At 36.5% G+C, this 23,056-nt stretch overlaps 1 pseudogene; it reads left to right on the forward strand.

The window, feature by feature from the left end:
* LOC105515460 overlaps positions 1 to 23,056 on the forward strand; it is a 44,163-nt pseudogene that overhangs the window by 20,159 nt on the left and 948 nt on the right.

Here is a 23,056-nt window from a genome sequence, read left to right on the forward strand (position 1 = left end):
AAAAAAAAAACAAACAAACATGCACTTGTACCCCCTGAACTGAACATAAAAGTTAAATAAATTAATTAAATATCTTCTTTTGAAACATTTCTCAAACTTTCCATGCCCCAGTTTGCTCATCTGGGAAATAAGTACATGAAAAGTAACATAGATTATAGAAATCTTTTTTGAGATCATTAGAAGAAAAATACTAAATGGAGTCATCAAAGCATTATATTTATGTGTTCATAACACTGTGACCGTTATTTCTATCATCTATGATTAAAAATTCTAAAGCATTCGTATTTAAGAAAATATGTATACCATACTGGTGGAGCTGAGAATTCAAAAATATTACTTTTACTAATAACCTCAGTTAAGAAGTCAGACAGCCCCAGGCATTGAGCCATCAGCAGAAAATATTCCAAGTTAGGTATTTAGACAAAGAAATCTGATGCTGCATGTACTCAAAATTTATTTTCCTCTTGTTCTTATTTTTGATGAGCTGATCAAAATAAAAGGTTGTGTCTCTGCCATTTTTCAGTCGTTGAAAAATTGTGACTCAGAGATCTTAAGATCCAAAGATAATTGTGCATATGGTGATCTTTCAGCCTTCGATTCCATTTCATTAATTTATTTCTGGAAAAAAAATGAACGAGAAATCAACAGCAAAGTCTAGACTGAGTTCCAACAGCAGTCATAATTGTGAAAAATACTGGACCAAACTGTTACTGTTTTATTACCATACATCAACAAAGCTCAGTAAAGAAGCATGTCAGTCATGAAGTTCACTAGACAGAAGAGCCTCTGAGACTTAAAGGGAGCCCCCCAATGCCCACACACTCTATAGACTACAAGGCATCATTTCCCAGTGGAGACAAGCATCAGACTTGGGATTAGAAGAACTCAGTTTGATTCTTGGTGCTAACCTTTCTTTTCCTGATTATATACAATTCACATCACTCACTGAGCCTCCACCTTTTCATATAGGGTGAAGATAGGGATAATATCTTCCTTGTTGTGAGGTTCAAAATCAAAATGAGAATGTAAGCATGTCTGAAAAACAGTAATTATGTGATGAATGTATGCTGAATGAACTGGGCTGTACATGAAGGGAAATACTACTAGAAAGAAATATTCGAGAGAGCTGAAATTTCAATAAGAGATTTCACAAATGGAGCTAAATCGTCTATATTTCATTCATGGTATTAATTACCTATTGAGATTGATACAAATTCTCTAACTTCTGTGCCTCGATTTCCCATGTGAACAACAGGTACAAATGACAGGCCCTGGTTATATTATTACACACAGATCACACACACACACGATAACCAAATTAGTGCTAAATTTCATTTAAAATTGCCATATTCAGTCATTCAATAAGCCGTTCAACAAATATTTCTCTATGTTCTACTACATAGTTATCTTCTACTATGTGCCCAGCACTGTGCTAGTCACCAAGGGCAAAGCAAAGCACAAGACTCAATGTCTGCTTCTCTTAGAGTCTACATTGTAGTGTATTTGAACAAATAATTTGAAGACCACATGATAAGTGGTGACCAGGAAGTACATGAGTTGTGTGCTATTGCACAAAGAACCCTCACCCTCCTATTTATATTACCATGAGAATCCCATGAACCTAAACATTTCAGTGCTTTGGCTTTTCTAGGTAAGAGTTAAACCTATTGTCAGAGCCTCGCGGTCTCCTTGAGCTCAGTTGTCTGCAGGGAATGAGAGTCAGAAGTGACATCTGTCATCGCAGATGACACTGGCTGTCAGAAACAATTGCATCTTTAAGAAAGGATGAAGAAAATTCTCCCGCATGCTCCCAAGTGGGTGTGCCAGGTGTAATTGTTATGCAAGAGGGGACTTTTCAAATCAGCAGCTAAACCAGAGCTCAGAACAGCCTGGAAAGCAGCAACCCATTGTCAGGTGGCTGACAAGCCTCCCTTTTGGAAGAATGCATATTCCCCCAGTGAGGAAATGCACCTTGTTTGTATCCAGTAGTGCACAGATCTTTTTAAAAAGATGTACGTATAGAATTCTATTGTTTTTGCTTGCCTACAATTTATCAACACCATCTTTAGTAAAAGTACTCCAACTGTCTCTAGGAAATCACTTTCCTCATACTAGCATGATGTGATTTTGCAGGAAACGGAGCACAGTACTGGCTTCTGGAACACCCCATCCTCTTCACTCCATTAATTGTTATAGGGATATAACAGAGACCAAGACAACTGATTCAACAAAGTTAACCCTAGTACTGTACCTTGAAAACCTAAGAAATAAGGTATTCCAATTCTGAACTTAAAACTGAATCTAAGACTGAACTCATTTGCAGCCATCCTGACACCCCATTAGGACAATCATCTAAGAATGGAGCTAACAAAGAACAAAAGGCAGTCAAGAGATAAAGGCAGGTTGCTGGATCCTGATGAAATAAATTTTTAGCTTGAAGCTAGCTCATGATGCTTAAAGCTGAACCGGTTTTTTTTTTCAAATGAGTTTGAATTGGATTTTCTGTTACATACATTTGTGAAAAATTTGATAGCTGTGTATGGCACATATCTAATCATGACTAGGGCAAATGCTTTGGATTACTGGATAGCTTGAATTGTTTTATTTATCTCCTTTCTATATCATCACCATTTATGAAATAGCAGAATTCATTCCCAGAGTGGTATAATTCTACAGCCCGGATATGTAACCATTCTGTTAAACTAGCCTTCCCATAAACCAACTTCATTAGTCATCCCACCCAAGGACATTTGAAATTTAAAAGATGACATTTAGTTAGGAATTAAATATCCCAATGCATTCTCTTAACAATATTTGTCAGATGATTGAAATGTCTTCCTTTTCTCTCTTCTTGTTTATTGCTAAATTGAAATATATTTGAACAATCTTAAGAGAAACATTATAAAATGGTTTTCTAAATTGTACTACAGCCAGAACTTCTCTTCTCCTCTTGTACTTCAGGCCAAACATTTACAAAAAGGCTAGATTTTTGGCAAACAGTTTAAGAATCATATCAGTAAATGACCATTCACTTCTACTTTAATGTGAATGGATTTTCATAACAGCAGGTAGTGCTGAAATACCTAGGGGGTTGTAGAAGTCTCTGCCTCTACTTGGGCCTGGCTGGAGCCCTCTATCTCTATGCCAGTCAAAAAATTGATCAGTGAGAGCTTTTTGACTGCCCATAATGACTGTAGCATGACATATGGTTTAAACACATAGACTTTGAGGTTAGACAGTCCTTAGCTCAAATACCTGCTCAGAAAACTAATAATAGTGGAACCTGGACAAGTTACTTAACCCTCCTAAGCCTCAATGTCCTCATCAGTAAAATAGTTATAATCATAGGGGGTATCACATGGGATGTTGGGAACATTAAATGAGAAAATATAGGTAAAGAGCTTAGGAACAAAGGAAGGACTCAATGAAACTTTAACCAACATTAAAATATACAAGAGGCTGCCCTCTTAGTGTGGCCAGCAGTGCATCAGTCTCATAAGACATGTAATCTATGCTTATAGTCTTTAGGGAGTCTCACTTCATCACAGTCACACATTTGATCACATTTGATTATTTAGAAAAGATAAGAAGGCTCTAAGCCCTGACTTCGATGGTCCATTTGCTGTGAATCTGAGACTGGAACCTTCCTCTCTGAACTCAGAGTTTATCATCTGTGTCTGTGCTGTAGCAGCTCCTCAACAGGACTCCTTTACAGTCAGAGAAAATACAGACTCCTCCAATATTTTCATACGTAAAAATATAAGAAATTCCAATGTATAATTTTAAGTAATGATGTGCATATGAATATGTGTAATTTTTACATTAACAATTCACAATGTACTTCAGGCTATGTGGTTCAGTGCTTGGACACTAGCATAAAATTGATAAATGAGCCTCCTTTTGGATCTCAAAACTCTACGTCTGTGACTGTAAGATAACCTTAGTTCCACATAATCTCAAATGACCAAGTTTCAGATCCTTCATGAATGTGAACCACAGGTACCATGGCTTTTCCCTGATCTTTACTTCCCTTACCCACCCCATGCTAGTTCTGTATCACCAGAAACATAATTTTTGTGTAAAGGAAAAATATTGTAGCATCACAAATTAACTGTTTATTAACCAAATATGCAAAGCCCTATATTTTTCTCTTTTCTTCCTTTAAAAACTGTTGTGTTATGTAACATTCAAAACAGAGCAAAAGGTATGAAATAAAATACAAAGAAAACTGCATACTTATCCTTTGGCATAAGAAATAAAACACCACGAATATACTTGAAGCTTCCTTTCATCACATTTTCTTAAAGTGGGTCTGCCTGAGTTGTAGAGAAACAGAAGGCATAGTATAGTGGGCATTTCATTCATTCCCCCAAAATTATTTAATCCACAGAGAAAACATCTCCATATGAAGAGAGATAAAGCTTTTGTCTAATACTGCTGGGGCCGCAAGGCTTCCTGGCTCTGCAAATCACACTCATCTTCTCCTGATCTCCCTCTTTTCCCTGGGGCTGAGTAAACACCCGTAGCTGCCTTCCACCCCTACTCTAGAGAATGCAGCCTGAAACACTGCAGTACTGAGTATTGATCCTACGGCAATCATCTTTCAAGTTGAGACAGATCCTGGTGGGACTGCCTGAAAATGGCAAATCATCAAATAATAGGACTGGAACTAGAGTTTAGGTGCCATCTAGATCCAAGCTTCTATCCATAAATCCTTTAAGTTCCTTTCAGGTTTTTCAGAAATCCCAGTGTACCAGCTACTATTACAACAACAACTTTAGCCTGGGAGATTAACCTGAAAAAGCATATCTTTGGGCTGGATTTGTCATGATCCCCATCTCTGGCTATCAGGAATGACTATAAGTCATTAGATATTAAAGTTGCCTGACAAGTCCTTAGTCATACTCTTAGCTTTTGTCTCAGCTGGAGAATGAGAAATGAGTACAAACCTAGGGTTCATATATATATATATATTTTTTTGGAGATGCCACTCTGTGGTTTCTAGGTCTTGGTGGGTGGACACCTTATTTACTGAGAACCCACTAAGAACATGATACTCAGTGGTATCTGACATACCAAAAAATGGAGAACTTTGTTATTCTTTTTTTTTTTTATTTCTAGCCACAGAGTTTTAAGCCTCTTCAGTTGGCCTTGGAAATTGTGCAATAACATCTGTGAAATCACTTTATGGACTCAATATATCTATGCTAATACAAGGGATTTTCCCTGTTATCAAAAGCAATTTTTGTTGACTTCTGTGTAACAAGTCATCTCTGATCATTCTATGCAAACATCCTGTGGCCAACAAAAAGTAGGAGAGTGGTCAGATTTGTGACCCCTGAGGAAGCCAATGAAGCAAAAATGTGTCTCCTGGGATATAAGTTTCCAGAAAGGCCACCTCAAGTACAATTATTAAGTGTGCCTGTGCCTTGCTGAAAGTATCTAAGAGCAGTATATATCGCAAAAAGAAATAGTAAACTCCTTTTGTGATGATTTGCCTGTGAATTTGTTTCTTTTTAGTAAACAACTGGTTCTTTGTAAAGATGCTTAAGACTATCACACTTCATTAACATCTGGCCCCTTCAGTTTGTCATTTGTTTAACACCTACTATGTCCCTATCATGATACTAGGCACTACAGGCAATGCACCTATGAAGCACACATTTCTCAGTCAAAGAAACAAGTTATACTCTAATAGTTACATCCTAAACCAAGAATACAAATGCCTATAATTCAAAAAGGGATGTCCTAAATGCGATTCGGGATTCAAAAGATGAAGAGATAGATCATGCAGTTGATGGCTTCAGGGGAAAATTTAAAAAGCTTAATGAAGGACCTTTATGTAACATAGACTTTGAAGGATGGATAGAATATTGACAGATGAGGAAGAGACAGACATTCTAATCAGAGCAAACACCATGAGCAAGATGCAGAGATTTGACATGTGGGATACTTCCAAGAAAAAGCAAATAATCCATTTTAATTAAATCACAGGATATTCACTGGGAAGAAATGGAAAATAATGACAACATCAAGAACACAACAGTAATAGAATAATAATGACAGTAACCACAGTAGCTAACATTTATTGAGTGAGGCATGGTTTTAAGTTATTTTTATTTAGTAATACACAAGCATAGAATATATGAGAAACTAAGCACATTTGTAAACTGTGCAGGTGTGTCCTTTCTTGGTGTCAATTTGTCAGTATGAATTAACAGACAAAACCCCCCACATACATATATACATTTAGACCCACCAGTCCCACATAAAGAAATTTGCTCTAAGGTAATAGTCATCCAGGTGCAGAGAGATATAGGTACAAGAATGTTCACTAGGATATTGTGTATCAAATCAAAAAATTGTAATCCTAGTTGCCCAACAATAGACAGTGGTGACATCAAACTTCAAAAACTTTCAAAATATGTGGTTGAGTCAAACAGAAGATTTATTCATCTGTTTGTTTAACATAATCTCAAGTTATAAAACATATTTTCTATTTGTATATCAAATGGGAAAAAATTCTGGAGGAAAATAAGCAATAGTTCTAAAACAACTATATATGGGTATTTTATATAAGTTGGATGTTTTGTTCACGTTTATTTTCTCATTTTTCTTCAGTAATTGTGAATTGCTTTTCTAACAAAATCAGATTAAAAGTATGTAAATAAAATAACCAGATAAAATATGAACTTAGGCTATTGAGCAGCTAGATCTCACTCTATATGTTTCCCTGAAATCACTGGTAACTTATCCAAATGATCTTAGGGCTTCTGTGGATTTGTGGACCTGGATGGCAAGGGACAAGTAGCACTTAGACTTTTAACTTATTAGCAGCGAACCTGAACCAATATATCAGGTGAACTACATCCTCTGGCATTTATGAAATTCTGTGAGTTCCCTGTGTAGGTCATGCAAATATTAGATTGGAGGTGTGGGAGGATGGTCACCAAATAATTTTGATAAAATCTGAAAACTGAGAAGAATTTTTGAAGATGGTAGATTATCAAAAAGACTTTCAGATTGGTGAGAAAATGGTAATCTACAGAAGGAAAAACAGGTAAGGACCTGGGGATACTCATTGTTTGACATGGACTGTTTTCATTTATTTCTCACCCAAATTTCATGAACTAGATACTATTATCCCAATCTTGGAGGTGAGAAAACTGACTTTGATTATATCACATTTCCAAGGTCACCCAACAGTAAGCATTGGCATTTGCATAGGATCCTGGCAAATAGAAATGACAGAGAAACAGATTACAGTTCTGTATAGGGAAGAATAAGTACGAAATGGGTCTCTGCCGTGCATAGCAAACTCCACACCATTAGAGGCAAGCAAGCACAGCTTAGGTGCCTAGCAGGCGGTGATTCAGAGGAGACCATATCGCTGCTGGCGGTTACATCATTTGAACATACAGTGCCATACAACCCTAAGAATCCTATCTAGCCTTCTAGCCAGGAATAAAACTAGGTCTTGTCATCTTAACATTCAGGCAAAAAGAATTCAGAACCTCCCTCAGGGGCCTGGGAGTCTTAGAACTGACAAAGGAACATTTTCCACAAATTTCTCCTTTATCCCCACTACTGTAATGTTCTTTCTTTTTCTTTTTTATTCTCCCTTACTGTCCTTTGTCCAAATTACTTTATTTCATATCTGATTATCTTACTCCCCTCCCACTGCTCTGTCTCTTGTTCTGTAAGAGACATACTCTAGGATGATTTCATTTTTCTCTTCTCACTACTTTTGAGACACTTTTAACCAATACATATTAGCAAGGATACAGAAAACAGTATACAATAGAAGAAATAATGTCATAAAACACTATTAGAATCTGTTCAGAGCTTTTTGTTCATAGGACTCAAAGCCAAGTTCTGTTATTTTCTCCTAGCCAACATCCTGGAAGCCATTTTGCAATATTATAGCAGGAATGGTAATCAGAGGCCTAATGTAATCTTGTGAATTAGAAAAAAAAGACTAATGGGTAACTGGGACCCACGAAGCAGTGCAGCAACTCACAGTCTTCTCTCAGATCTTCTCCATAGAAACAAGAGTTCGGGGTGGTCCTACTCCATTCATTCATTTATCCATTAAGCATCACATGGCCACCTATCATGTATGTAGCAGATTCTCTGCCAAAGAAACAGAGATAAGTAAAACTTGGAAGAACAAAATTGAACAGAGAGGTTGTAGGAGAAGAATGGCCTCCAGCAATAAATTTATAAATGAATGAATCTCACAAGTAGAAAAGTTGGTGTTTGTGGCAAATTTTGAACACAGTCAAAACATGAATATGTTCAATCCTTCCAGTGATCCAAGAAAAATATTAATCCTCATGTACAGATGAATTAAGTGAGATTCCAAGAGGTAAAAAAAAAAAAAAAAACACACTCAGAAGGCCACACATCCTATAAGCAGAAAGGCCTAGGTTAGAATCTATCCCCAAATCCCAGGCTGTTTGCACTATGGGTGAGATGAAATGAAAGAGAATTACCTTCACACTTTAGGGAAATTTGTTTTCTTTTCATCACTTCAGAAAGGTATATTTTATTACTAATGCCCCATTTGATGCCTTGAGTAAGCAGAAAAGCAAGATAAGAAATAAAGGGTCATACACAGTGGCTCACACCTTTAATCCCAGCAGTTTGGGAAGTTGAGGCAGAGGATTGCTTGAGGTTAGGAGTTTGAGACCAGCCTGGGCAGCATTGTGAGGCTCTATCTCTACAACAACAAAAACCGTTAAATATTAGCAATGAGCAGTTGCTGGGAGTAGCCTGTAGTTCCAGTTACTTGGAAGGCTGAGGCAGGAGGATCCCTTGAGTCCAGGAGTTTGAGGCTGCAGTAAGCCATGATCACGCCACTGTACTCCAACCTAGGTGACAGAGTGAGATCCTGCCTCTGGAAAAAAAAAAAAAGAAAGAAAGAAAGAAAAAAACTTAAAGAAAAAAGAGAGAACTAAAGACAGGATGGGGAGTCAAACAAAAAGTGAAGAGAGCATGAATCGATCCTGTTTCCCTTTTCCCACACCTTCCCCCCATGTGCAGTGCTGCACGATGGCACTCCATGCTCATGGTCTCTCGCTCATGTTGTCTTTTTTCTCTTCCTAGAATATTCTTTCTATGCATTTTCATCCAGTTAATGGAGGAAAATCCTGATTAAAACTCTGACTTTAGTCAAATCGTTACTTAGACTATACCTGATTGTTTTAGTTCATAGCAACACTATTATTTTCTGAACCAAAGTTCTCGTACACACTGTTCAATCCTGCCATTCAAACCACCTTAAACTTATACACAAACATAGCATGTCTCAACTCGATCTGAATAACTCAGAAAATAGACACCTTGGTTTTTCATGTTTTTAATTATTTCCCATTTTGTAGCATAGTCCTGGGCAAAGCAATTTGAAATATCTATATCTATATCTATCTATCTACTGTCTATCTATCTAGTTGCAGGCTTGTTCAACCAAAGTTTGTCTCCAAAGGCACTTGCTATGATTGGTTTCAGCAAACAAACTATTCCCTTTGCACTAGTTACTTTTTTCTCATTATGTTGAGGTAATTTTCATTATAGTACTTATAAAAGTCAAACATTAGAGCATTTATTTTGTACTTTATTGTCTGTTCCCCATACACCAATAGAATAAACATTCAAGAGAGTGGAAAACTTGCCATTTTTTACTGTTGTATTTCCAGTGCCTGGAACTGCCTCTGGCACCATAGTACATGCTCAAAAAATATTTACCAGATGTGAATACAAAATACATAACATCTGCCAATTGCAAATAAGCTAACAGAACCTAGTCTAAGGAAATAACTGGCATTTCACACGTGAAAAAATTTGTGAGGCCAATAAAAAGGTAATCAATCTCATCTGGAATGAAGAAAATGTCTGCACTACTAGTACTGTACACCCTGTCCCTACTCTACTCATAGATGAGGACTATTTCTCACCATATCTGCCTATCTGAAGATGGAGCTTGTTCCAAAAGAGTGATCCTCCCATGTGAGAGTTCTTAAGAGAATCTGACTCAGGAGGCCCAGGAAAGTGTTTTTCTTAACAAGCAGCTTAGATGACTCTGGCTCTGACCATTCAAGGATCTCTCTTTGGGAAGCACAATTAACTGATATATTGCTTTTAACTATAACTAAACATATTAATTGGGCAGGGTCAGAGGAGAGGTACTTGTTAAAAACAGAGATTCCTGACTACTGTTGCTTCTTGTCATAGGTGCTCATTAAAAAATTTTTTCCCACGAACTTTTTAAGGATCAATTTTATAATGATTTTTTTTTCTGCCTAGGGAAGCCTAAAGTCTAGTGAGATTATAAGAAAACAGCTTTAGTTAGCAAACCTTCCTGCTTCATCTTCACAAATACAAATACCACTTAAATACTGCAAATAAAATGAACTACTTAGGAATTAACCAAAGAAGTGAAAGATTTGTATAATGAAAACTATAGAACACTGATGAAAGACATGGAAGAGCACACTAAGAAATGGAAAAATATTTATGTACATGGATTGGAAAAATCAATACTGTTAAAATGTACATACTACCAAAGTAACCTACAGATTCAGTGAAATCCCTATCAAAATACCAATGCCATTCTTCATAGAATTAGAAAAGAACAATCCTAAAATTTATATGGAATCATAAAAGACCCAGAATAGCAAAAGCTATTCTGAGCAAGAAGAACAAAACTGGAGGAATCACATTAACTGACTTCAAACTATACTAGAGAGCTATAATAACCAAAACAGCACAGTACTGGCATAAAAACAGATACATAGACCAAGGGAACAGAATAGAGAAACTAGAAACAAATTCACACACTTACAGTGAACTTATTTTTTACAAAGGTGCCAATAACATAAACTGGGGAAAGGGCAGCAATAAATGGTTCTGGGAAAACGGAATATCCTTAGGCAAAAGAACGAAACTAGACCCCTACCTATCACGATAGACAAAAATAAAATCAAAGTGTACTAAAGACTTATATCTAATATCTCAAACTATGAAACTACTACAAGAAAATACTAGAGAAAATTTCCAGGACATTGGTCTGGGCAAAGATTCTTGAGCAAAACCCCACAAGCACAGGCAACCAAAGCAAAAATGGACAAATGGGATCAATTAAATTAAAAAGCCTCTGCACAACAAAGGATACAATCAAAAAACTGAAGAGACAACCCACAGAATGGGAGAAAATATTTGCAAATTATCCATCTGGCAGGGACTAACAACCAGACTATATAAGAAGCTCAAACAACTCTACAGGGAAAAAATTCTAATCAATCAAAACATGGACAAAAGATTTGAATGGACATTTCTCAAAAGAAGACATACAAATGACAAACAGATATAAGAAAAAGTGCTGAATATCATTGATTGTCACAGAAATGCAAATGAAAACTACAATGTGATATCATCTCACCCCAGTTAAAATGGTTTATATCCAAAAGACAGTCAATAACAAATGTTGTCGGGGATGTGGAGAAAAGGGAACCCTTGTACACTGTTTGTGGGAATGTAAATTAGTACAAACTACTATGAAGAAAAGTTTGGAGGCTCGTCAAAAAAACTAGAAATAGAGCTACTATATGATCCAGCAATTCCAATGCTGGGTATATACCCAAAAGAAAGGAACTCAGTATATCAGAGAGATACCTGTACTTCCATATTTATTGCAGCTCTGTTTACAATAGCCAAAAATTGGAAGCAACCTAAGTGTTGATCAACAGATGAATGGATAAAGAAAATTTGGTACTTATGCACAGTAGAGCATTATTCAGCCACAAAAAAATGAGATTCGGTCATTTGCAACAACATAGATAGAACTGGAGGTCATTATTCTAAGTGAAATAAGCCAGGCACAGAAAGACAAACATTGCATGTTCTCACTTATTTGTGGGATTTAAAAATCAAAACAATGGAACTCATGGAGATATAGAGTAGAAAGGTGATTACTATAGGCTGGAGAGGGTACTAGGGGGATGTGAGGAGGCAGGGATAGTTAATGGGTACAAAAAATAGGAAGAATGAGTAAGCCATACTATTTGATTGCACAACAGGATGACTATAGTCAATAACAATTTATTTGTACATTTTAAAGTAACTAAAAGTAAAATTTGATTGTTCATAATACAAAGGGTAAACACTTGAGGGGATAGATACCCATCTTCCATGATGTGATTATCAAACATTGCGTGCCTGTATCTAAACATCAGGTACATGAGATCTAAACATCTCATGTACCCCATAAACATATGCACCTACTATGTACCCACAAAAATTAAAAATATTTTTAAAAGAGAGTGATCTTAATGAACTGAATAATTATAAAGTCGTGTGTGTTAAATATATGTTTCAGATTGTTCACCATTTATATTGACTTTTTCCATTATCTCTTTCAAAATGTCTATACATTAAACACACAAATATGTCTTTAGCTTTGTATAGATAGTTGACTATAATTGTTGTGAGCACAAACTGCCCGGGGGTAAATCCTAGCTCTGCCCCTAGCTGGCTGTGTTGATCTTGAGCAAGTTCTCTAACCCGTCATGCTTCAGGTTCCCCACAGGGTTGTTGTGAGGATTAAGTAAGTCAATACATGTAAAGGCTTTAGAATAGTAATGAGCTCCCCAATAGTGTTTCTGTTATATCATTAACCCTCAAGGTAGTCATAGCCCGAGAAATGCACATCCTCATAGGAAAGAAAAAGGCTGATATTGAAAAAGACAAACCAACTGATTTCTTTAAATTCTACCAATGCATATCAGCATCTGTACTAGCTAGACCTTGCTCGCATAATAGTGACTGATATTTAGCATTTCCATAGTCCACATGATGTGTTACCTAGGTTCTCAGTTCCTCTCCAAAATAACAAGGTACTCTTCAAGCCATCCAGTGAGATGAACTTAGGGTGATTTTTTATCACTCTGGAACTAGTAAAGAAAATTTCAAGTGGCAACCAGCACTATCTTTCAAATGACTTCTCAGAAATGGAAGAAATTACACCATTTCCACTTCAAATCATTCTCTAGTGATGTGAAGCCAATTCTAAAAATAAAACCAGGGTCACTAGGGGAAAAATTCTAAAAGCCATATATACGACACTTCCATGATCATCCTAAAGATAATTGATCCAATTCTCCCACATTCCTCCAAAGCTGCAGGGTTTTGATAATTCAGTGTCTAAAGTAAAATTGCAATATGGCTTATCCTAAACAATATTTTTGGCTGCACACAGGTTTTATATTTTATATAAATGGAATCATATGGATATATTTCTGCTACTAGTTTTCTTACCCAAAATTATATTTTTGAGATTCACCCTTGTTGATTCATATAATTGTAGTTTATTTCATTCATGCCTAGTTTTCCTCTGTATGAATTGACTGCAATGTATTAGTCATTTTCTTTTTGGTGAACATTTGTATTATGTCCAGCTTTTTATTATTTCAAACTACACTGGTAAAATCTTTCCTGTACATATATGTGTTAAAACTATTTTTATTTTTAAACAAGAGAATGAAAACCACAAAATTCAGAAGAGTGTTTTCTCTTGGAGGCGAGGAAGGGAAACTGGCATCAGGGAGAAGGATGCAGACCCATCAGTGGTGTAATGATGTTCTGCTTTCTTAAGGTGACTGTGTAAATGGGGTTTACTTTATACCTGTGTATTGTGTGTATACATACAGATATACATAGATATGTATATAACACATATATACTTTTATTTTGAGATAATTCAAAATAATTCATATGCAGTTGTAAAAAGTCATCCAGAGAGATCCTATGTATCCTTCCCCAATTTTCCTCCAGTGGTAACATCTTATGTTTCTATGTAGTACAATAACACAACCAGGAAATTGATATTGATATAATCAATACATCTGATTCTGATTTCATCAGTTTTACATATACTCATTTATGTACATGGATGTATATTTTCTTCTATGCAATTTTATCATCTGTGTTGATTCATATAACTCCTGCCACAGTCAAGATACAGAAGAGTTTTATTATAAAGATCCTTCACGCTACCTCTTGCACAGCCGTAACCACTTCCCTCCCTTCCCATCTTCCTAACACCTGGCAACGACTAATATATTCTCCATCTCTATAATTTTGCCATTTTAAGAATGCTAAATATATGAAATCATACAATATGTAACTTTTTCAGACTGACTTTTAAAACTCAGCATTATTTCCTTGAGATCCATCCAAGCTGTGTGCATTAGCAGTCAATTCCTTTTTTATTGCCAAGTAGTATTCCATACACATACTTTTTAAAGTACTATTATAAAAAAGGAAAATGTGATAATTGCATCAGAGGGTAGAGTTAAAACAGTGAGATATACCAGTGAAAGAGTATATATACCAGTGAAACCATACTTGCTTTTAAATCACCTATTTTAAAGCAAGAAAAAAAATGTGTCATTGGTTGCCTGGGAATGTGTGAACTGAGAAGAACTTAACATATCTCAGGAGTCTAATAATTTGATGTCTGTTAATATATGATCAGGTCATTATGACTAAGAATTGTTCACCCCTGTGATCTGGAAAACAAAAACAGATTTTTCAAAGAAAGTAAAAGGATAGTGTTCATTATCTTGATTCTCTAGGAAGGTGATCTGGTAAAGTACGTGGGCTAATAACTTTAATACAATTTGGAAATCTTGATGACGTGCTTTAGCCATGGGAGAAAAAATGTTCTTTAAGGCTTCTGCCATCCCATCATTTTTATTCATTCATTCATACAAGAATTTGTCCGTTCATTCATTTGGCAAACAAGTCTAAAGTGCCACCTGTTTACCAGCGTATGATCTAGTTCTTGCCACCAAGTAGCTAAGGAGCTAACAAAGGAAAAAGACTAAAACAGTTTCAAATCTCTTACCAAGCCATATGCTCTTTGCCAACACCAATATTTCTCTCTAGTTTACAGATGAGAAAACCAAGTCACAAAGAAGGGAAGCTATTCATCCAGGGTCGCATAGATGGAAATTATAGGTCACTTAAATTACCAATGCAATATAATATTTGCAATGATAACATTGTCATAGAAAAGTGGTTTTAGAGAAGTGTTCCTCAGACCCAAGCCTCAGAAACCTTTAGGCACTTGTTAAAATGGAATTTCTGGGGAAAGCTGAGACTTTTATTTTATCAAGCTTTCTAGGAGATTCTCATGGACATAAGTTTGGGCACTGCCTCTGGAGAGTTTCTACTGCTATTCTGTTGCTGGAAATGAATTTCCTTTAGCAATATATGGGAACATTAGCTCTGGTTATGTTTTTATTTAAAGGAAAAAATGAAAAAGTCAATGTCAACCTACATGGGCCTTCCCTTCCTCCATTTCTTCCCTTTTTATTTCATCTCTTTCTCAAGAATACAATGAAAATGGCTTCCATTCATCTCTTTCTTTTGGCATTGCATCCATACAGCCCGGTTTCTCCACTACATGAACATCTTGGGAAGGAAAAATAGAGGGCATTGGACAAATGATAAAAGGAAGAAATCTTAACCAGGTTGCTAGGACAACAGCTCAGTATTTTAGGGATTGGGGTGTGGACCTCTGTCATCTGCTCCTATCTAAGATTCCTACAGGAATATTTATCCAAGATAATAGGTATTGCCCCACCCAGAACAGCATAGTCTACCCAGACTGCCTACGGAAGAGGTTTTGTGTTTGTTTTTATAAAATCTCCTCTGAATCTCTTGGGTGGCACAGGACCAACTGTCATGGTGCCCACATCAAGGCCATGCAGGCAGAGCTAAAAGAACCAGACCACTTGCTTTGTAATTCAGTCAGTTGCAGAGTACCAAGCCACAGAACAAGAAGGCTCATCTCTTTTGTGCTTTCTTGGTCAGAATTCTCTCTGTCTTAGTCATATACTTTTTTTAAAAACCAACACCAGTATTTCTTTCCAGTTACAGATGAAAATATCAAAGCACAAAAAGAATAAGCAATTTATCCAGGGTCACTATCAGATGGAGGTGATTAATCATTTAAAATACAAGGAGTTTAGCATCTGGGAATATAAGCCAGAAAGTGAAAGAAGCATCTAATCCAGCGCCTTTATATGGAAGACGAGGAAACTGCAGCCCAGAAAGAGTAAGAATATTGTCCAAGATTGATTTGGATGGAGACTGGAAGCCCTGGTCCTGAACAGACACTACTTTTCCCACAAGACCAATGACTCTCAACTATGGCTACACATTAAAATTACCAGGGGGAGCTTAAAAATTAAAAAAAAAAAAAAAGCATAAAAGACATTGATTGTCTTGGTCCAACACCAGGGATTCTGTTCAGCTGGTCTGGAATAAGGTCTGAAGATTAGCGTTTTTAAAAAGCTACCCCAGGTGATTCCAATGTAAAGCCAACATTGAGAAACATTGAACTACACCAATGGTTCTCAAACTTTAGCATATTTCAGAATCGCTCGGAGCTGGATCCTGCCTTCAGAATTTCTAATTCAATATGTTTGAGGCAAGACTCAAGAATTTGCAGTTCCAATACCAGGAGATGCTGATGCTACTGGTCTCAGGACAACAATTTGAGACCCCACTGCACTGGATGAGAATGTAATAGTACATATGGTTAAAACTGCCTGAATTAAAATCCAAATTCTTTTGTTTTCTAGCTAAGAGAAGATGGAGAAGCTACTTATCCTTTATAGCAGTGGTTCTCTAATGGAGTGAGGAAATGGGATTTACTACCTCCCTTTCCCTACTGTCAGGGAACATTTCGTAATATCTGGAAACATTTTTTTTGTTTTCACAACTGACAGCCTGTCACAATCTAGCCTCTTGTGGGTAGAGGCCAGAGATGCTGCTAAACATCCTACAATCCACAAGGCAGCCTCCGCAGCAAATAATCATCCAGTCGGAAGTGTCAATATTGCCAAGGCTGGAAAAATCTTGCCTTATAGCTTCAGTTTCCTCATCTGTAAAATGGGGATTATAAGTTATCTGCCTCATAAAATGTATGTGATGATTAAATGAAATATAGCATTTAAAGAAATTGACACCATGCCTGGCACATAGTAAATGTTTAGTGAGTGTTAGTTATTGAAGCAATTTTTTATGCATAGTCACCAACCTATAATTTAAAGGCCAAAGATTTTGATGATTAAATATGGAGAAAACAACTTCCTTAAATGGATAAGTGGTCCTGATGGACCTAGTGTTGGGGGCTGGGGGGAACAGGTGCAGACTGGCCAGGTGCGGGCACTAAGAGGGTGCATTGCCCGTGAGCAATTTAAAAACAGTAATAAACTGGACTAAAATCAGCCTGCTGCTTGTTATCATCAAGCATCAGAAATTCTAAACAGTGTTATCAATCAAACACTTCTCCCCACCCCTGGGCCATATCACATCCACAGTCCCTCCCACCCCTATGCCACTGCGTGTGATAGCTTGTTAAGAACCAGGCACTTGTGTAAATGTTTTACATGTATTAACTCACTTACTCATTTTAGCACCAAACTATGAGGAAGGTATTAATGTTACTTCCATTTGATAGATGAGAAAACTGAGAACCCAAGAAGTTTATAAATGGACATACAATCACACAGCTAATAGGTGGTAGTGCTGAGACCAGAGCTGAGGAGTCATGCTCCAGATTCTGTCCATCACAGCCACGAAGCCAGATGGCTTTCCGTAATATGCCACTTGCCATCCCAAATTACAGCTAAGAAAACCTTTTGAGGACCCATATCTCAATTCTTTTAAGGCACTAGGCTTCTTTCAATCAGTAAATAGAGCAACTCCAATGTTGAGTAGATTTGTTTGTAATGCTAACACTGGGAAACTTTTACAATGTGGTAACTGGCAACCCAGTCTCATAGGCCTATAGGTCAGGGCCATGATTCGGTTGACCAGATGTCTATCTCCAGCCTCAGACACAGAGCAGATAGCTGAATAAATATTTGTTGACTGAATTAGTGTTTGCTGATTTCAAGCACAGAAATGCTCAAAGGTCTGGCTCTTGCAGATGTGTTTGCTTATTTGTAGGCACAAAGCAACATCTGTCAGCCAGATCCCTGGGATTTTCCCAGATATTTTGGAGGACTTTTATCTAGCGTTAGTTTATCTCAATGTGAGCAAATATGTGCTCTGGCTTCTTATGTGGTAAATAGTGGCTTCATGGAGTCTAACTTTACAAACAAAAAGCATTATTGATCATTCTATTTTAGAATTTGGTATAGAGGTATTGGAGCAGAAATTGGTGAAATGCAGCTCCAGGGAAAAATAATTCAGTTTCCCATGGAAATATTCTGCTTCCAAATTTGCTTCTGAAGACAACATAGGGAAATCAAATGAAGGAGTCAGGCAAGATCGTAACCATTAAGTCTAAACCATCTAAATGACAAATAAGGCTATAAAGAAAAGGGCTAAATCTGGGACACCCACTCTTCAAGAGATGACTTCAGATGTCTTCCCTCCACCTCCTCCACACACACACACACATACACATAAAGCTGTGCAGGTGGTATTTAATAGCATTTTCTCATAAAGTGTAATAGAATGAGACAGGTTTGAAAGGGCTTACCTCTTTACCCAATGAGAGGTGGTAAATGAAAATTCCATTTGTCTAATATTTCCAGGAGATGAGCAATACCATTTGAGTGTATTTTTCAGATAGAAGAAAAGCCAAAATTCTACCTTAATTATTCTTTTTGAAAATTCTTTGAAATATGTTACTCATTTTCCTGCCATCTTTGAAAAAAGCACACAGCATTTTTTTTTTTTTGATGCTAATTTGGGGCTTAAATACTGATAACTAGATACAAAACTGTGTGTAATAAAATAATCCTCTCCAATGTTATGCCCCTGATGCATTTTGTTCCTATACTTACACTAAAGGGCCCAGCCTTCTATTTTTTAAGCCCTCTGTCTTTGCTGTTTCTGTCACAGTTGCTTTCCTGATGTTTATGGGTTTATCTCTGGTGGTCTTGCCTTTTACACTGTTCTTCTTGCCTCTTCTATTATGTTGAAGTCTGGAAATTCTGATAATCAAGCTAGTTAGAATTGTTTAGGACATAAGCATAAACAGGGCCTAAATGAAACATAGGAGGGGTTGCTTATGAGTAAGGGAAAAAGTCACATAGTCTTGATGACTGCTATTTTTACTCTTCAGAATTTTGAGGCCTCAGGCTAATGTGATCAAATCAACTTCAAATTAGTTCAGTTTTACCGTATTTTATAAATAAAGTTAATTTTGTCATCCACCTTTAAAAATAAAGCATCTAGGTCAAATTATTATGCTTCTGAGTTTTACATTCAGCATCAAATTAAAAGGAGAATATTCTTGAACTGGTGAGGCAGATAATCTTATTGCATATTTTTAAATAATAAAATTATAGCTCCAAGGGTCAACTGATTTGCCTAAAGCAAAGATAGATGTACAACAGAAGTACTCAAAACTTGGCTGCATATTACAATACTAAAGCTAATTATATAAGAATCTCTAGAGCACATGGCATATGCATTGGCATTTTTAAAAAGCAACTCAGGTACCATTTAGTAGCATCAAGTGTATCAAATACCAAAGAATAAATCAAAAGCTGCACAAGACTGTTTACCACTAAAAACTATAAAACATTATACAAGAAAACCTAAGTAAATATGCCATGTACATGAATACAAAGAAGACAATATTCCAAGTTGTCAGTTCTCCCAAACTGATCTATATATTCAATGTAATCTCAAAACCTCAGTATGTTGTTTTTGGTATAAACTGACAAGATGATGATAGAATCAGAATGAAATACAAAGATCTAAGCATAACCAAGACAGTCTTGAAGAAGAACAAATCTGTAGGACTTACACTTACTTATATAACCAAACCTATTATCGATCTATAATAGTTAAGTCAGTGTGGTTGGTATTGGTACAAGGATACACAAAATGAAAGATGGAACAGAATAGAGAGTCCAGAAACAAACCCACACATAATTAGTCACCTGATTTTTTATGAAGAAATACTACAGTGCAGTTTGGAAAGGTAAATGAAGCTAGGTCAACTGGACATCCAAATGGAAAACATAAATGTATCTTGACCTCAGCTTCATACTATATACAAATGCTAATCCCAAATGGATTGTATACCTAAATAAAGAAGGTAGAATAATAAAGCTTTTGGAAAAAAAGGTAAGATCATATATCTATGACCTTAGATTAGGTAAAAATTTCATGAATATACACTAAAAGCCCTACCAGAAAGGAAAAATCTGATGAAGATTTTATTAAAATTAAGAAGGCCCTTTCATCATAATATAGCATTAAGTGAAAAAAACAAGCCTTAGAGTGAGAGAGGAGATTTACAATGCATATATCCAACAATGGCTTATATTCACAATGTATTAAGAACTCCTACAAATCCAAGAAGTAAAAGACAAAAATCTCAAAGGAATATTGGACAAAAGACTAGAGTAATTATTTTAAAACAGTGGTTAAACAAATGATCAATAGGCAGAGGAAAAGGTACTCAGCTTCATTAATCATCAGGCAAATGCACCTTAAAACTACCAAGCAATACTGATAACACACCTACCAATATGGTGAAAATGACAGACACACAAAACCAAGTACGAATGAGATGTGGAGCAAGTGAAACTCTTTCACACCAGAAGTACACATGTACTATGGTACAACCACTTTGGAAAAGTAACTGCCAATATCTGTTAAAGCCGAACATATACATGCCCTGTGTTCTAGAAATTCCACTCCCAACAGAAATGTCCCCAATACAAATGTCCCTATTGTACACCAAAAGACATGCCCAAAAATATTCACCACAGTACTATTCAAAACAGTCAAAACTGGAAAAGGAACCGATTGCCTGCCTATCAAGAGTAGAATGGATATGTTTTATACTCACACGTAGGAACACTATAAACAGTGAGAATAAACATACTAATATTACACATAACAAAATGAACAAATCTCAAACATAATGTCGAGTGAAAGAAGCCAGACACCAAAGAACATATTCTGATTACAGCAATGATATAAATTTCAAAAACAGCGAAAACTCAGATGTAGTGTTGAAATTACAGAAAGTAGTTATCCTTTACTGGGGTAGTGACTGGAAAGGGACACACAAAGAGCTTCTGAGAGGCCATTGGTGTTCTGTTTCTTGTGGTGTGTCAATCAAGCTGCACACTGACAATGTGGGTACTTCTGTTGTGTGTGTTATACTCTAAAAACTAAAACAGAAAAGTCCCTTGGTGATTCTAATATATAGCCAGAATTGAGAACCACTGGTCCAGAGCTCAGATCAGCTTTCTTTTCTCCCTTTCTTCCTTCCTTCCTTTTCTTCCTCCTTTCTTCACCCTGCCCACCATGCTGTCCTCTTCCAAATTCTCTGCCTCCAAAGTGCCAAGCAGTGTTCTGGGTGCAAAAGACACAGAAAAGAAAAAGCTATCATCCTTGCCTTCAAGAAGCTAAAAACTTTCTTGTCAATTAACTTCAGCCTGTCTCCTGACCAAAACACTCACCTGTCTACAATGCAGTGATTACAAGATTATCCCTAATTATGAAGTTATCACTAATTATAAGTGCAAACAAATACTCACATAACCTTCTTGAATAATTGTAGTACTTGTGCACAGAACATGACCATATTATGGTCAAACTCTATTGTAACAGATATTAATTGCCTAGAATTATATTGGATTCCATTTGACCCCAGGAATAACAGAGTATGTACAATAATAAGCTGAGTTACTGGCACCAGGATTCTAGAACCTGCACAATGCTTCAACTGAATCTGACATAAGTACCATTCCACTTCCAGTCCTATTCTCAGTCAACACCACATGCCTTCCTGAGCATAAGTATTACCATCTATTTTCTAGTCTGTCTTTTGCCAGAAGTATGAGAAAATTTGACTTTCTTCCCTCCCCTTTATTATTTCCTGTGCCTCTCTTAACATTCTTGCTCTGAAGTAAATAAACAAAGCAAGATCTCTGCAGAACCTAGACTTTGTGGATTTCCAGAACAGGTCTGTATGCTCATATCTTTGTCCCCAGGCACCTTCGATAACCAAGGTGCCAGCTGACACAGAAAGTCAAAGCAAATCATCTTTATCTTTCACAGCACACTCTGTCTCTTAAAAATGTGGTTATTGATTATTTGACCATAGTCATTATGCCAAGGTTTGTCTTTATAAACAAACAAAAGATGCACTAACCTTGGCCTGCATCCTGCCTTTAGTTCTCACTCCCTCTGACTGCTGTAACCAGAAAATCTAAAAGCTCAGATGGCAAACTTTGCCTTTGCCTCAAATTTCTTTCTGCCTATACCTTCCTTCTAACCCAGATAAGCCATCCTGATGAGAACACTTATAATATTTCAAAGGACATTGATTAGTTCACTGACTCCAACTCATCTTTCAGGTCCCAGACTAAATATTCCCGAGGGTAGCCTCTCTAACCCTTCCAGAATAGCTTAGGTCCCCATATTATAAAATTTCACAGAACCATATAATATTCCTTTATAGGATTTTGTTTAATTACAACTAATCATTTTTTTGTGGTTATTTGTCTTTTTCACCAATGTATCTCCATCACCTGGCACAATGCCTGGAACACAGTGGATGCTCACTAAATATTGTTAAATTAACATGTAAATAAAAGAATAAATGAATGAATGAACGAATAGGTGAGCCTCATAAACAGCCTGTTACTTTTTTCATTGTTGGAAGATATTTTTTTTTTTCTCTAAGAAGTTTTCTCTTATGGTACATAAAGCACATCACCACTTACTTTGTCCTCAGTAGAAATGTATGACAAACAGATGGCTAGCAGCTTCAATGTCAGAGCCCTTTATATAATCATAAATCATGACCAAAATGCTTATTTTGAAAATCTTGCTGAATTTCTCTAAAAAGGCTTAGGTCACAGTGTCAAACTCCAAAAGCAAGGAGGGGTAAGAAATAAAGTCGTCTACATCCTCTGTTCATTAGCATTAGACTAGTACTGGGGACCCTGATGTGTTTGATGATTGTGTTGATATCTTAACCAAGTCCTTCCAACTCTCTGCT

Source organism: Colobus angolensis, unplaced genomic scaffold, assembly GCF_000951035.1.
Source record: "Colobus angolensis palliatus isolate OR3802 unplaced genomic scaffold, Cang.pa_1.0 Scaffold26, whole genome shotgun sequence".
NCBI classification, from domain to species: domain Eukaryota; kingdom Metazoa; phylum Chordata; class Mammalia; order Primates; family Cercopithecidae; genus Colobus; species Colobus angolensis.